The 16,333-nt window shown below is 40.7% G+C and overlaps 2 long non-coding RNA genes across 3 annotated transcripts; one reads left to right on the plus strand and one right to left on the minus strand.

The window, feature by feature from the left end:
* Positions 1–3,371: 3,371 nt before the first annotated feature.
* Positions 3,372–5,547, minus strand: LOC137859866 (uncharacterized). The gene is made up of 2 exons (XR_011098609.1): positions 4,538–5,547; positions 3,372–3,958 (listed from the first exon to the last, which is right to left on the minus strand). It is a non-coding gene; the product is annotated as an uncharacterized lncRNA (long non-coding RNA).
* Positions 5,548–5,631: 84 nt separating this feature from the next.
* LOC137859228 (uncharacterized) lies at positions 5,632–13,537 on the plus strand. Of its 2 annotated transcripts, XR_011098203.1 has the most exons (4): positions 5,632–6,081; positions 7,001–7,123; positions 9,161–9,419; positions 10,492–13,537. It is a non-coding gene; the product is annotated as an uncharacterized lncRNA (long non-coding RNA). The 2 variants fall into 2 exon arrangements; XR_011098202.1 differs by having other exon boundaries at positions 5,657–6,081; positions 9,161–13,537.
* Positions 13,538–16,333: the final 2,796 nt, after the last annotated feature.

Below are 16,333 nucleotides of genomic sequence, written 5' to 3' on the forward strand. Positions count from 1 at the left end.
ACCAATTTTGAATATCACCCTGTTTTTCCATTTTTTGCCTTGATTCAGCCAGATAATGGCCCTAAAGTTGCAAGAATAATACAAGAATAATATAGTTATGAATGGGATGATAATGTGGCAGCCCAACTGGGGAAAACACCTCAATGATTAGCGTAGGATCAGCTAAGATGAGTTTTGAGTATATTGATTCTGGAATAAACAAGTAAATGTATTATTCTAAATAGAACAAAATGTTTTGCTTGAAGCCAAGCAGAATATTACAGATGCTCCCAAATCAAGATAAAGCTAAAGAAACAGAAGTGTAGAATTGCAAAATAGGGAACAAGCAGTGATTTCCTACCTCGGATCACCTTTGTTAACACTTGACACTTGTGAGTGAGATGGCTGCCATCAGTCTCTCCCTCACCTTCTCTTCTCCTTTCAAAGGAAATACATTAAAATCAAACATATGGGACGTGTTTAAATGTCTCAAATGCTCTCTTCCTCCCTCACAAACCACAATTTTAAGTGAATAAATGTGCAAAAAAAAAGTGAGTAAATTGGCAAACAATGCATTTGTAACTGGAACTTAATTACCTTTTAAACATAATGGTTGATGGTGAATGGTGTGAAATATCCAAGACAGAGGGCAACATGCAGGTATCAAGAACACTCTTGTAAATGCTCTGCTTTTTGAAGGGCTCCTGTTTAACTTCATGTGGGGTGAGATGTGGGAGAGGATTGGGAGGGACCGTGGGTGGAACAAAGGGTCACGGGGATCCAGGGCGGTCATGTGTATGGGTATAAGAAGCTATGCTACGCAGCAATAAATTGGCACTTGAGCTAGACACAGTGTGTCCATCTCTGGTGTCCCTGCTCGGGGAGCAGACACCCAGGCAGCCAATCGATGTCTCTTGGGCTGGGGTAGCATGCAGAGTGGCAACATTTGGTGACCCCAACGTGATAGGTGGGTGGCCGACCGGTAGGTAAGGGAGTGGAAAGCCGATAGCCATGGCATCCATGGATCAGGTGGTGAGTATACTGAAGGGGTTAGGGAATCAGTGTGGAATCGCACAAAAGGGGAAGGAGATTTGTCCATTGCTCCAATGGATGCAATGGCGGGGATTTGCTGATTCACCGTCCAATTGGCTGGAACGGCGAACACTAGAAAAGGTGGAAGAGGAACTTTGGGCAGTGGATTGTAATGGGAATAAGGAGGCTCTGGGGTTGATTCCTGCTTTTATGAAGATCCTCAAGACCTTTAAGCAGGTGAGGGAGCAGCACTCCATATGGCAGTTGGCAGCGTGTTGGGAATTGGCATACAGGACGTGGACATGTGCCCGTGGAGCAATTGTTCAATTTGAGCTTGCTTTAAGCAACCAGGGGTAGGTCTTAGAAAATCTCAGGGCCTGCTGTAGCTGAGCAAACCAAGCTGCCAGAGTAACTGTGAGAAGCTTCCACGGCTATGACTCCCACATCGCCCAATTAAGGAACTCAGAAAATACTGTTACCAGCAGCTGGCTTCAAGGACAAGGTTTAGGTGACTGCTAATCACAAGGGGTTCTTTTCTTGCAGGTGGGGTTGTTTTCTTGTAACTGTTTGTCTGAGTGCTTTTGACCAATGATCTTGTGTGAGACACTGTCTGCCCCTGTTAAGTTCACTATAAAAGTTAGGCTATTCGGGCAATAAAATGGAGCTTGCTGATCACTCATATTGAGTGCGCTTGTCTTCCTTCCGTCGACAACAAATGTCCTCGCAACAGCAGCGGGAATGTTGCAAGGGTCAGAGGAATGTAGGCAGGGCCAGGAGGTGAAGGTGGAGTCATCGAGTGCCCTGTCGGAAAACGTGGTGGCAGCAGTCGACAAAATGGCGGTGGCTGACAAAATGTCTGCGGCTGAGGGGGGGGAAGGGACGCAAACTAGTGATAGGGAGAAGGGAGCAGGGAAGGACTCGGGGAAAGATGGGCCCTCTGTAGAGGACTGTGGGGCGCCTTGGTGCGCCCCTGTCTTTAAGGCTTCCCTACCTGAGAGTAAAACCAAGGAGGAAGGTTAGAACGGGTGGTGGACAATGGTGGGGAACATGATGATCAGATTCCCGGTGTGCGAGGTGCCTTCTGGTGCGAGTTCTGCTTCTACTCCAGTGTTTTCCTTGCCTCCATTGTGCCTCTCCGGCCTTTCCGCGTCTATGTCAGGGACAAGTATGTTGTTGCCGTTGCCTCCACCATGTATGGAGCCGACAGCGCCTCTGGAAGAGGGAGTGGAGGATCAGGGATGGGATCAAAGGCAAGAGTGTCCTCGAGGAGGACAGAGGGAGTCGCCTTTATTGGGGCAGGCAGTCTTGGTGTGAAAACAGCAAGAGGGAGTGGAGAAACGGTTGAAGGATTTGCAGGAGCGCATGGAGCGGTTGTTGAAAGGGTTTACAAAAATGCAGATGCAGATGGGTAATGTGGCAGCAGCCGCTGAGGCACAGTCAAAGGAGTGGGAGAAGGCGAGTCAGCGTGGGGGCTGGAATGCAGTGGCACGGGAGTGTGTTTTGAAAGGACTTCAATTACAACCTGAAGGGGTCCCTTCAATGGGACTGAGCACGTAGCCAGTTATTATGCAGGGACAAGGGAGAGGTTGGGAGCCTATAGCCTGTAAGTTGTTGATGCAGTTGAAAAAAGCTATTTCGGAGGGCGGGATTTGAGGGGGAGCAACACGGTTGCTGATGGACACTATTGCTGCCTCTGGGCCACTCATATTTGATTGGCGACAGGTAGCCCGGCTATGTTTAATGCCAGCGCAGACTACTTTTTGGGAACAGAATATAAAGGTACTGGCAGAGCAGGCTCTTGGCAGCATGTAACATGCAGGGGCATCCTGCCATGGGTGCCGATTTGGACCTGCTGCAGGGAGACACAGACCTGACGGCACCACGATGATTGTTACCTGCACATCAAAAATTGTTACAGTCTTTCATTTCACGTATGCAGGCGGGTGGGCTCGCAAGGCTGGAATCGGGGAAGGGAATTCAGGCACATATCTTAATACAGCATGAGGGGGCGGTCATAATATTGCCCCAAGGGGACAGTCGACACCCACTGCTTTTTGGATATTGTGTGGCCCCAAAGGTTGCATTGCCGCAGTGGGAGAACCTGTTAGCTCTCGCCATACAGTGGGCCCAAACGAGAACAGTAAGATGCTCCAGTGTAGAGCCTGTGTCAATTTTGTGTGAGCTATCTGCAACCTCATTGGATTTGTTGCAGAGGAACAGTATGTCAATCCAGGCCGCGCTGGCCAGGTATCCCGGTCAGATGGAAGTGTTGCGGACTTCCCCTTGGTCAGTAATTGTATAATTTGTCACCATACTGCCAGTGGTCCTGCTTGTCCAGCAACCGCTGAAGCTTAAACCGCTATGCTTATGGCTGTGCTGCTTTATTTAGGTTCAGCCTAGGCACATTCTCTGAGATACTTACAGACTGTAGGCATCACCTGATGCAGATTAAACTCAAAACACAGCTGTGTTTCTTCAGACTGAAAGCTCTCTGACCTGTACTGTGCCCAGTGCAAGGGAAAAATTTGCAATAAATTTACAGGTGCTTCTTGGTTCCATCAGTGTTGTCTTTTTCAGAAGAGTAGGTGGTCCCTCTTCTGGCTCCATCAGGCAGCAGCGAGGGCTGGTAAACAGAGGAAGTCCCAGGGCTGGTGGGACAGAGCCCATCCCACAGTAAGGCCTGGGAGGAGGCTTGAGAAGGTTTGGTCAGGGCCATGTTAGAGCACCCAGGGCCTTGGACAGACTCCTCATTTAAGCAAGGGTGAAGAAGAAACAATCCAAAACTATTTTACCAGATGAATGAGAAAAGAACCAGGCTTTAGTATTCCAGAAAGTGGTGAAATACACAGGTGGAAATGGTTCACATTTCCTTATTTCATCTGATCCTGACTTCCTTTGAGAAGTCTCTGTCTGGAAACACTTTAACTGAGTCTGTATGCATCTCTTCCTGCAAGAAAAAAAGAGCTGAGATTATTATTCTCCCCCCCCCCCCCTCTTTCTCTCTTTGGCTTCAGACACCACTCTGAGATTTTGATATTAGGATTGCTTGTCTTTGTTATTTGTTTATCTGAAAGAATGTAACGGATTGTAATGCTTTACAAAATGGTATCTATTCTTGAAAGGGCTGAGGTGGGTCAATAATGCTTGCAGAGATTGCCAAATTATAAGAGGACTGCATTGAAACATCCTATAAAGAAACTGCAAGACCATAATCACAACTTTTGTTTTTTTTAAATATATACACACACACACACATATATATATACACAAAGATGTGGAGAAGGAAAAAGAAGTCCTAAAGGAAGTTTGATTTTGAAAGTTCCACCTGGAATAGGGCAAACTATTTTTTCCAGGGAAAATGTCTTTCCAAATTATAAAATCGTTCATCTATTCATTATTTACTGCCATTACATATCAGGAATTAGTAATTGTCTTTGACAAGTGGCTTTTATTACCTAGTGAAGCAAATTAAGAAAACAAACAAACAGATTTGCAGTTATTGTAAGTTAATTCAAGAACTTCTCACCTCTGGGAACCAGCCTTCAGATTTTGATTGAATTAGATGCTGAAAGAATGCTTCAGTCTCTACACTGCTGCTTCTCACAATATCAGTTGTGACCAGATATCTGCTTCCAGAGGTAATGAGATTGTGAGAAGGGAGTTGAGATAACATCTAGATACACTGAAAGAGAGGAGGGCAAACTTCCAGCAAGCCAGTCCAGACAACTCTAGAGATGCCTCAAACTGCTGAAACTATCTGAACATGAAAATTAATCAGTTTAACTTTTTTTCTTTATAAGTTCTTTCTCTACATATTTGCCTGAAAACTTAGTTTGCCTTTTGAATTAAAAATGTTTTTTAAAATATCTTCGTCAGAAGGAATAATTGTGTAAGTTAATAGGGCATAAGAAAAGTCGGTGCCTGATTAAGAAGTAACAAAATCCTAGTTGTTTTCTTCAGCAAAGTAAGTTGTAGTAAAAAGATCCAGCATTTGCAAGACAGTGTATATAGATCTGTGCATATCTTTTGATGTCTAAAAAACGTTTTCTTGAGGGTACAGCAAGTGCACCTAGTCAGGGACTACTTGTGAAATACACATTGTATTTCTGCCAATTCCAGCCTAAAGAAACGGAAGCTGTTCCACTGACTTGGAATTTGGTTGTGGTAAAAAATGCAGGTAGCAGTGGAAAAATAACATAATTTGCTTATAAAGTTGTATTTATAGAGTATACAAATGAGCAAGCACACCTTGTTCCATACAGGATGGAAGTAGAGCATGGTATGACAGAAGAACCTGCAACATCAAGCACACTGTGTTCCTGTCTCATAACCTCTGCTGCAATATTGGCAATCGATATCAACAGAAATTTTCTACTTGAAGTCACCAATTTGTTGAAAAGTAAATATTTAACCCAAATGTGTTGCTGTTTAAGAATTTGTTTGGCAAAGAAAAATGGAGGGGATGGAAGTGGAAGTCTCTTGGTAGATATAATTTTCTCAATGGAAAAAAACCTTTCAAATAACGTATTCAATAAAATGCTGGATCAAAACAGGAGTAAGACTCCCCCCCCCCCCCAATAAACAGCATGTTTACCTTAAAATGCAGGTTTGAGAGTAAGATAGGGCTCTTTCACCCTATAATCCCCTGATTTTCCCCAAAAATTTCTGGAGGCAAATAAAGCATTCCAGAATGCAGAGAACGAGATAGGCTCTGATAATCCATAGGTACTGCCACAGAATTAGTACATAATAAGATAATTTGATTAAAGGTGTTCCTGCAGGTGTAATTTGATGTCCAGAATTTGTTCAGGTGTTGGTGGTGATGTCTGATCTGAGAGAGTGATGACAGCTGAAGCCATAAACTACATGTAGGTAGGAGAAACTAGATAAGTCTTCAGGGGGTGGAGAGAAGGGGTGTTTGGTGTGGAAGCATGTTAGTAGCGTCTTCTCTGCGTGATAGGGAGTGGAAGGAAAAGACTTTAAGGAGTAGCTGCACTGCTGAGGACAAGTTTGGGGCTCTGTTTGCTGAAGGTGTTGAATAAATCAGTATGATCTCCAGTCCCATGGGAGGTAAGAATTGGGTGCTTGTCATCACATATGTTATTTCTGCTGTGATGAACGTTTTCTTATTCACATCTCTTATTTGATCTTCTTTTTCTCAAGAGGTTAACATTTTTCCTCATGACCAGGATCCTCATCTAGAAAATGTTTCTGCTGTTTGTCTGGGAGGTTACTAAAGTGACTTGTGATGTAGGCTTTATCTTCTGTGGTGCAGAGAGAGATAAAAATATCAAAGATTTTTCAGGTTCTCTGATCTTTATTTAGCCTGCATTTGATAAACTTTTATTTCCCTTTGAAGAGTATTCTGCTTACATAAGAACTGAAGTGAGCAGTTCTAAAGAATAGTTATTTCTACAACAGATGTAAAGACCTAATGCCTTTCCTAGCCTGTTGGGCTGCATATTCAGTGCTGCGAAAATGCTTACTTGATCAGGAATTCCATTAAATTTGTGTGCTGATCTCTGTGCTTTCACGAGAGCAATTTGTCAATGCTTCAGCAAGTAGGATTTTAAAAGTGTAGATTAATGTTATAATACTGTTCCTCTGCAAAAGGATATGAATTTAACTGAATGTTAAGCAGACTTCTTTTTTTTTTTTTTTTTTCTTCCCCCTCTCACTTAATTGTAACTGAAAACCTATTATGTGGTCGTTCCAAATAAAATTCAGGCATGTTGTATTTAATGTGAAAAAATATAACGCTTCTGCAACCTTGCTCTCAAACTGCTCAGTTGTTTTGCCCACTCATTGGGTTTAGTATAGACAACTGCAATGTTTTTTGTTTTTTTTTTTTTCACTAGAGAATTTAAAGAATTAATTCTGCATTATTCAAAACTTCTAATTCTTGTCTAGAAAGGCAAAAATCAAGTTATTCAGGCTTCAAGTGACTACCAACCGGTATGTTTCAAACTTCTGTCTCACTTTTCTCTAGACCACAATGGAGAAGACAGCCATGGAAACTTAGACCTGAATTTAACTCTGGCGACCAGAGCTTTGAGAATGTGGGCTATGTATTTACCAAGTCTTTATCATTTTGAGATCTGAGAGTCAGAAGGTACTAGGTTCTTTTTCCTATATATTTGTCACTGCTTAATTCTTCAACTTAAACAACTAGTTCTATAACTGAGGTAATCACTGTGTATTGTTAGCCCTATAAAAGAGACCAAGTGCTTCACTGTTTGTATTTCTTTTGGTGTACTGCTCAGATATTTGCTTAGATATCTGCCGCCAGGGTAAAAGTGTCAAGAAATAACAGAGAACCTTTTCTTTAGCTTGTTGAGTCCATCTTCCTAAGGGCTCAAATGCAGAAGCTAAAACTGCAATGTTTCTCTGATTTTTTAATAGCTGGGGAGAACTTTACAAGCCAATAATCTTGAAAGGATATTGAATAAAATATGCAGAAATGTTAGCTCAATTCTTTACAAGGCCAGGCTGTATTCTCTTTATGCCAGAAGGGAAAAATAAAGTAATGGCTATAAACTGGCACATCCAATTTCAGAAATACTGAAATATACAGTTAACTTAACAACAAGCTATTAATATGCAGGCAGATGCAGTGTTGAGAGTGTAAGTAGAAATCTATAAATGAAATCTTCCCTGATGTTCATTGTGTTCTTACAAAGTACTCTCCATCTGGAAGATTCAGTATTTGTTAAACCCTAGTAAGCCAAACATCCTGTTGTTGTTGTGCTGGAGATAAATGCATCTGTAAAGATCAGGAACTAACATTTCTTTCCCAGCCTGCTTCATCAACAGCAAATTAAATGTAAATTTCCATTCTGGGTTGTGTACCTACTGCCTGAAAGTGAAAGAAATCCCAATGCCCCAAAAGGAATAGGGGTAACGTAGTGTAGGAATTTAGGAATTTCTTAAAGCTAAAAGTTAGTTTTGCTATTTCCTGACCACTGTGAGAATTACAGAAAATTGGAAAGTAAAGCTGATCCAGAAAGAAGTAGTGGAAATAGGTTTTGAATTCTGAATTGGGCTACCTTTTTATATTTTTGTGTTTGTGACTAGTACTGAAGAGCGGGGAGGAGATAGTAATCATATTCTCAGGTATAGGGTCCAAAACTAAGATGACAAATTTGAAGGTTTCTGAAGCCTTTGAAAGGTGTTTGATGAAGGACCTACCAGCTTATCAGTGTTGTGCAGCTTAGTTTTGTGACAAATGTGCTGAGGAGCAACGATGATGTAGTTTTTGACAGAGTGCTATAAACGTCAAAATGGTGAGAATCACCATATTTTTGCCACAGACCTGGCTGAACAGGCATAAGAAAACACTGAAAAAGATGAGCTTTTTAATAACAAGGAAGACCTTTGTTCTTGAATGTGGGATGGCTTTTGCCTTCCTGTGACACCTGCAGGATTGGTCTTAAGAGTTGTTCTTGCCAGTCAGTACCAAATGCAGTGCTGGACAAGCTACGTTTTGTACAGGTAGATGCATCTTTTGGTTAATGAGGTTATGGCACAAAATCGTCTGGCTGGCAGCTAGTGTGCTCTGAAGTATGGGTTACCTGTGGAGAATTACCTTCCATCTTGGCAAAAATTGCCTGAGGTGGGAGTGTGGCCTTCCCTTGAGCCTCAGTACTGATGGAGTGAATATGGTTTGGTGTCCCTTCAGTACTGTGGCTTGGGGAACTTAATTTAGCCTCTTTGGAAGATTTGTTGCCAATCAAAGCAATAGGTGTTTTGGGAATTGGGAGTGGGTGGGAAGGAGGACAGTAGCAGTCCCCTAAGGGCTGCCCTTGGAAAGAAGGGGTGAGCCTTGTGGTTCAGACAACAAGCAATGTATGTTCATTTTTACCATAGAAGTTGCACGCAGTGCTTTGACCTTCCTTGGCTGCTGTTATCGAACTTGTGTCCTCATGAAGCCACTAGAATTGATGTACATGGTGAATTTGACTGGCTTTCTGAGTTAATATGTAAAGGGAAGCCGATTTGGGGGGGGGCGTGGCGGGGGGGGGGGGGGGGAAGAGCTCAATCTCCAGAAAATTGATACAAGCAAGAAAAGGAGTCTAAGTGTGCTTGCTTTTAAGTGTTAATGCAACATAGATGGCCTGAACTGAGGAAGAAATTTCTTCTTTATTTAAAGATACCAGGCACCTTTGAATAGACAGAGTAGATGTGTTGTGCCAAAGCTGAGAAGACCTTTCCAGATCGATATCTCCTTGCACCTACATCTTACAGAACGTGGATTTCAGAACATGGCGTCGGGACATCCCAGGTCTGTGAGGAGAGGGCAGTGGCTGGCAAGGCTGCCCCATGTTACACAGATTGACCAAACGTAGCTGAGTGCTGGGCCTGCCTACCTCAAAGGTGACCTTGAGGTTTGTTGAAGATGCCTCTGGTAAGTTTAAGCAGACAAATTACTTCATGTGGTTGCTAGTATAATGACAGGCTTAGAACAAGAAAATGCGGGAGTGCACTTGAAATGAATGCTTTGCTCTGGGGAGAAAAGTGCTTTGAACAGTTGTATGAAGTGTAAATGACTTGGGGAATTGGAGGATCCATAGGTGACTTGGAGTGTGGTTTTCTGTTGAGATTTCTGTCAAACCTGTTAATTTTGTAATTCTTTTGACTCTTGCTGAAAGCAGCCTGAGAGGGAAATAACAACAATTTTCCATGAAATGTGACATTCTGAAATATCAAGTTGTTAGTTGAAACACATGATTTGCATGAAAGGTATAATTCCTCTGCCACTTCTCTCATAAAAATGTCATAGAAATTTAATTGCAAAAGTATTAGCAGCTAAGAGCTGGAATCAAAAATCTTGGGGTGCAGCAGAGGGGGAAGGACGATTCTTTCTGTAGGCCGTTTACACTCAATATATAGCACCTTCTGTCTGCAGGTCTGGTTTCTGTCATATGAGCCCTGCTAAAACAAAATCAGCTGTTTCTATTTGATCTCTGAACTTCATTAACTGTTTCCACCATGACGACTGTGGACAGTACTTTTAGCAGCATAAAGTGTCTGAGCTCTTAAGTGGTACAAAAGGACAGAAATGCAGCCAAGAGATGGAGCATGCTTTCTGAGATCTCTTCTGTGGAGGACATAGCTGGATCTGACAGGTTTTTTCTTGCAGGTGGTTCCTATCTATGTGTGTGCAAAAGACTTAATTTTTTTGTCTAGTTCTGTCTTAACTTTTTCATGAAGTATAGTAAAAATTATTTGCTATAAGCTTATGTTTATTCATTATACCAGTTTCAGCAAGAATCAAATGTCTGAAAATTCTGAAGTACACAGTAACTGACCCAACTTTACCTACACCCTCTGAAGCTGCTGGTAGCCAAAGAGGATGTGTGTGGTTAATGCTTTGCTTGGGTATAGCTGTGTTGTTGGTTTGGTTAAAACTGTGTGGCAATACTGTGAGACAGGTAAAACTAGATGCTTCAGATTCTCAACTTGTGCTTTGCATCCAAGAAGACCCAATGTCTTGCTTAAGCACTGCTTGCAAGCTCTCTGTACTAAGTTGTGGGATGAGCCTCCAGCAGAACTCTTCAGTGGTTATAGTGATGATCAGTAGGATCTCAGAGGTAAGGAGTAACTGATGAGTGTAAATGTAAAGTGGACTGATGGCACTGTTGGAATTGGTACAACTATGAAGCTTATTGTACAGAGGTTTGATTCCATGGATTAAGGGAGAAGAGTGTCTAGAAATGCCCTAGACATTGCTTAAGGAGACCACCACTTAAAAGAAGGAAATACGATTTTTCTTCTGGAGTACTGATTAACATAGTATGGTGGTAGAGTACTAAACATCATTTAGCAGCCTTAATTTGCAATTTATAAAGCTTTTTGTTTTGACTTTTTGTGGGGTGGTGAGTACTTGTAAATGGAAAATCTTGTGCACATATAAGAAAATACAATCTGTCAATCATTGCTGTGTATGAGATTAAAATGCAACTGGTACTGTTGTGATTCTTAAATATCCTACCTTGTTCAGGCACACTCTTGCTGGACTGTCAATTTAAAAGAAGTTGCTGACACGACTTCTGTTCTGTGTTCTGACAAAAAAAAGTCTTATGATTCTTACACTGAACTGTAACTGAAGCTGTCTTGACTGCCTTGGCAGCAGTCCTGAGTGCTGCCTGTTCATTCCCAAGGGCAGGAGAACTTTTTTTATGCAGGCACAAAGCATTTAAAGAGCAGCTGTAATTCAGGAGATGGATGTCTTTTCTGTATAAACATCATTTGCTTCTCTGAAATGTTAATGGATAGCTTCAGGTTTTTCTTTTAAAATACCCATGGAACCTGGTGGTTTGACAACTGAAGGCAACTGTGGTTTAGCTTTAGTCTGGGGGATGCAGCTGAGCAAATGAAGATTAGCAAAGACACTAATTGTCCATCTTTGATGTTGGTGTGCTTGCGGCTGTCAGGTGATTGAGTGCAGCTGCTGTTGGAGAGCAGGGTGGGAGGAAGAGAGCAGATGGGTACCTTCACTACCTGGCTCATTCTTCCTTGTGTATAAGTGATCATAGAGCTGAGGAATGTTGTTCCTCCCTGATTTCCTTCTCACATATTTCCCTTCAAGACTCTCTCTTTCCACCTGATACCTCATAAAAACACATGCTGAAGTCACCATGTTTTCCCCAAATAGAATTCTTACTGTTTTGTCTAGTTCTGTTTAAACAGTTGACACTGGTATGGGAAATAACACTTAATGAGAAATCTTTCAACGAAAATAAACAGATCAGGTAAGGAAAGACTTCGTAAACTCTTCCTATTTTAAAACAATAACAACAAAAAATCTAGAGAAGTAATTGGTCAACAAATAGCAAACCATGGAATGGCAGTACTGGAAAATGGTTGCAAGCCAGTTTTAAAACTGTAATTTGCATTTGGGTAACAACAAGAAAGCTACTTCTACAAGTAGATAAAAAGGACAGGTGTGTAATCACTTCATAATGGAAAAATAAAGCTAGTTCATAGTGATTGGGTGAGGACTCTTATAGTCTCAAATTTAAATGTGAATAATTAAGGCTTAGAAGTTCAGCCAAACAATGAAATTTATTCAGGATTTAGGATATGTACAGGCATTATCCAAATGGATTGGTATCAACAGTATAGCTATAAGCCAAGTTTTTTTGTCAGTTTTTAATATAAATACGGAATTAGCTGCTTCTGTTTTCCACTTAATAAGGGAATTCTGTCTATAAATGTATGCAGTCGAATCCTTTCTCTCCTTGCTCCAAAAGCACACACGATATTCTCGTTTTATGTCTTCAAGATCACAGCGTATTGCTCAATACCGGTTTGGAAATATGCAAAACTTCAGGTGTCAGAAAGACACTGATTTTTGTATTGCATGTCCATGACAAGACAGCTGTGTTACAGGGTCTCACTGAGTATTTCACTAAACTTCTTGAAGAATTATGTCCTTAGCATTTTATGTGGTTCAATTTGCTCAGTCACTCTAATTTCTTGAGAAAATGATGCTCTGACTAATTCCTTTTGTTTTTCCTCGAGGTTTTACGAGTAATTTAACATCTTGTAAAGATTAATGCCTCAGAAATGTCATTTTGTTCCATGGTCAAATCCAATAACTGTTTTCATTTTGCAGCAAGAATAAATTAGTGAATTTTAATGTAGTAATCTGTCTTCCTAGATACAAATTTGTCTTTGAATACCTTCATTTTAAGCTGAAAGATTTTAACGGTAGTAAATATTACTGTTGAAGGAAAACAAATTCAATCATAATTTCACTGGCTACAGCGCTACATTAAACAAGTTACAAGAGGTAGTTGATTTGACTGTTCTGTTAACTCTGAAATATTTCAGTGCAGGCCTCAATGGACATGGAAACTGAATAGGTCTTGCCAGCCTGGCACTCTTGGAGGCTCTTAATTTTCAGATTATTTTTTAGCGCAAATTTTCATAATGCAATAATCTTTGCTTTTTTATTTTCAGAGAAGTCTAAGATACCGAGATGAGTAAAACTCATCCATGGACTGGCTCTAGCTATCTCAGGCAGAAATCATTCAAATGATATTCACAGTATTTAAATAATTGCGGTGGCTATTTTAGGCAATAACTTCAGATGCTCAGAAGTATTTTTGTCATTAATCCATGGAAAAAAAATGTAATTCTTAAATGCACATTAGTGTATAAAATGATGCTTGCCCCTTAAGACAATATTTTAAAAATATATATTATTGCTTCAATTAGTCCTGAACAATTTCTGAAAACCTTCAGTTTTTGTCATTTTAAAAGGATTAAAGCCTACCTAGAGAAGCAGATGTTGCCTAGGTAACTGCAGTATTCACAGCTCTGAATCTAAATATTTGACCTTGCTGTTGCCGCCCATTTATTTATATTTCTAATTGACTTTTTAAATTAGTGTTTATCTTTTTTTTTTTTTTTTTTTTTTTAATGTTAAAGTTAGCCTGATCTCTCTGGCAATGTCCTCTTCTGTTCCCTTTACCTGGATCACTGTGTTTATGGATGTAACTTTGCATGACAGGAGTGCTAATGTGACTGGGTTTCAAAAACCAAATAAATAAAAATCTGCAAGACCCCTGGTGGGAGAAGTAGAGGTATCATTACTTTAACTGCCTGGGTATCCCATACTGATGTAAGCTTATATTACGCATGGCTTGCTGGGGTTTGTTAGTGAGGCAATTAAGCAAGTGCTTTTATAAACATTATTATTGAATACAATCTAGTTAAGCTTAGGAAGTGGAGATTGCATTGGTTACACTTCCTCTTGGGGTGAGGTTGCTGTTATCCATATCAGAAACCCCCTCTTGACTCTGCACATTAGTATTGTGTAAGAGCAAGTGCTATCTTGAGCACTAGTGCTATTGGCAACATAGCTGGAGGAAAAAAAAACTCAGTTAAGTTCAAAGTGTCAACAATGTGCTGTGCTGGGAGCTAGAAGCAGGCTGAGTGTCTGGGAATAGCCAGCAAAGATCTGAAACAGCAAGGCTGAAATGCCTCAAATGAGGCAAAACACTTAACACAGTTGCACGGGCTTAGTGGCCCACCTTGTTTCTCCTGGTTGCATCTCGTCTGGGTCTGCTGATCCTCTGCCACATAAAGAAAGCTGCTGTATGTGCATTGGCCTGTTGAAGAACAGGAACAGGAAGCAAGGGAAGCCCACCCAGCTAAAGAGGGCTGGGTGCTCCAGTTTGGTGCCTCTGCATAGGCACAATGCGTGGCTGGATATGGGAGGTGTGGGAAGAGCTCTGCTAGTGCTGCTGCTGAGGTTTTGTTTACTTAAACTATTTCAGCAGAACTCCTATCTCCTCAGTCTAAATCTTGTGTTTAGAGCAAGTAAACAAACATGCGTGGGGGGAGTTTCACTGGAAGTGAAAGTATATAGTAACAGCCTGCCATAAAGGGTGTATGTGTTTCTTTTAATACCAATCAAATGTTCAAGTTTTGTAATTTGAATATATAAGTCATCAGAAGCTGTTTTATTTGTGTTTGAAATACTTGTTTTTATAAGGCTTTTTTTCCTGGATATTGCTGATTAAAATGCACTAGTTCTTCTGTGTGATTCCTTTGATTACATCCTATAAATGGCTTATTTAGAACCCCTCACCTCTGCTTTGTCACTAGAGCTTCCATCACCTGTATTATACCCATGTATGTCATAGCTAATACAGAGGAAAAGATACATCTATCGTCTGCTGCATGTATCTCTGTGGAGCATGAGATTTCAGTGGCTACAAAATGGTAGGTGATCCACCATTTGTGATTGATTCTTTCCTCCTGAAGCAGCACCATGCCTTTCTGCCAAAAGGCTAGGGCTGCTATCTTCTGAGGTGCTGTTGCTGTATAATGCCCCCTGAAAACATTCTTGTTAAATGCCTGTCATTTAAAACTAAAATCTCAAAACTGACAGATTACAGTTTTCATTATGTGTGTTTCTGGTCTGCAGAACAAGCAAGAAATTCAGTTTTCCCCTTCTACCCTCTTCATGCTAAGTAGTGTTATGTTCCCTGATAAATTTCATGTAAGTGATACTGCTGAACTATACTTCATTTAATAAAATGTAATGTATTACCAGCTTCTACTCAGTATATATTATCTCAATTAATGAAAAATCATAATTTGGAGTGTTCAATAATTGCTCAAATGCAAAAAATCTGGAAGTATGACTAAATGGTTACTAATTTTTCACAAGAATAGTTTAAAAAATTATATGTCTAATGTTAATCATCACTGAACTTGAACTGGATGTTATCTTGGAAGTTTTTTTTTTTTGTAAACTAAGTACAATTTCGATCTTATAATAAGTGAGGAAACAAGATCATTCATTTTTCCTCCATGCTGTAACTAGCTCCAGTCCTGTGTCCTCAGGGACTTCTGCTGCAGATTTCCTGTATGTCAGGAGAAAGTAATGAGGTGGTAAAAAGCAAGAAAAGTAAATGGTAGGGACTGTCCAACTAGGTAAAATCATAAACTCATGGCACCTAGCAGTGACCAGAGCTCGCTTCCTTTGCTGTCCCTCTCCCATGTATCATGACCTGATACTTTTCAGGTATTCTTAAACCTGGGACCTCGGTATGCATAAGGAAGTGCTTTTTTGCCTGCCTGTTGCAAGCGTGAGCTGTAGTCATACAAGCCTTTGGGCTCTAGAGATGTCATACTGGGGAACTCTTCAGAGATATTCATCTCTGCTTCTTAGGGAGGGTGCTCTGCATAACTGTATAATGTATTATGTTGCCTCATGTGCCAATTAAGTGACTTACTACCACAACTCTGGATTTTAGCCCTGTTGAGTAAGTGTATCTTCCCTCGGCCAAGTAATATCTATTTATGATGTGATGGTTCAATTTTATCTTGGCTCAGAATTTCTATTGTCTTCTCCAGTTTATACCCAGTCTGTGCTTTATTGCACATTCTTCACAATGCTAGGTTTCATCGGTCTGAAATTAACTTTATGATCGATTGCTTCACGGTCATGAGAAATGATAGGAATGTTAGCAAAAGTGAGGAGAGAGTTATTGGTATGTCTTGAGTCTTGTTGACATAAATAAAAGTTGGTTGAACACCAATTACTTTAAGCATAATAACCTTGTGTAAGAAAGGCAGAGACAGTGGGCAAAACAAGGTTCTGGGCATTGGAGATCTTGCTAGGAGCATCACAAATGCTTTTGTGCTCTCCTTGCAGCAAGTAATTATTTTGTTATACCATTCCCCAAGTTCTATCACAAGCCACTTGCCATTCCCACTACACAAATGGTGAGTTATTACTCCTTTATGTAAACTTCATGCCATTTTGCTGTGAAACTTAAGTAGCAAATGAAGGAACTTGTAC

Source organism: Anas acuta, chromosome 7 (assembly GCF_963932015.1).
Source record: "Anas acuta chromosome 7, bAnaAcu1.1, whole genome shotgun sequence".
NCBI lineage: Eukaryota > Metazoa > Chordata > Aves > Anseriformes > Anatidae > Anas > Anas acuta.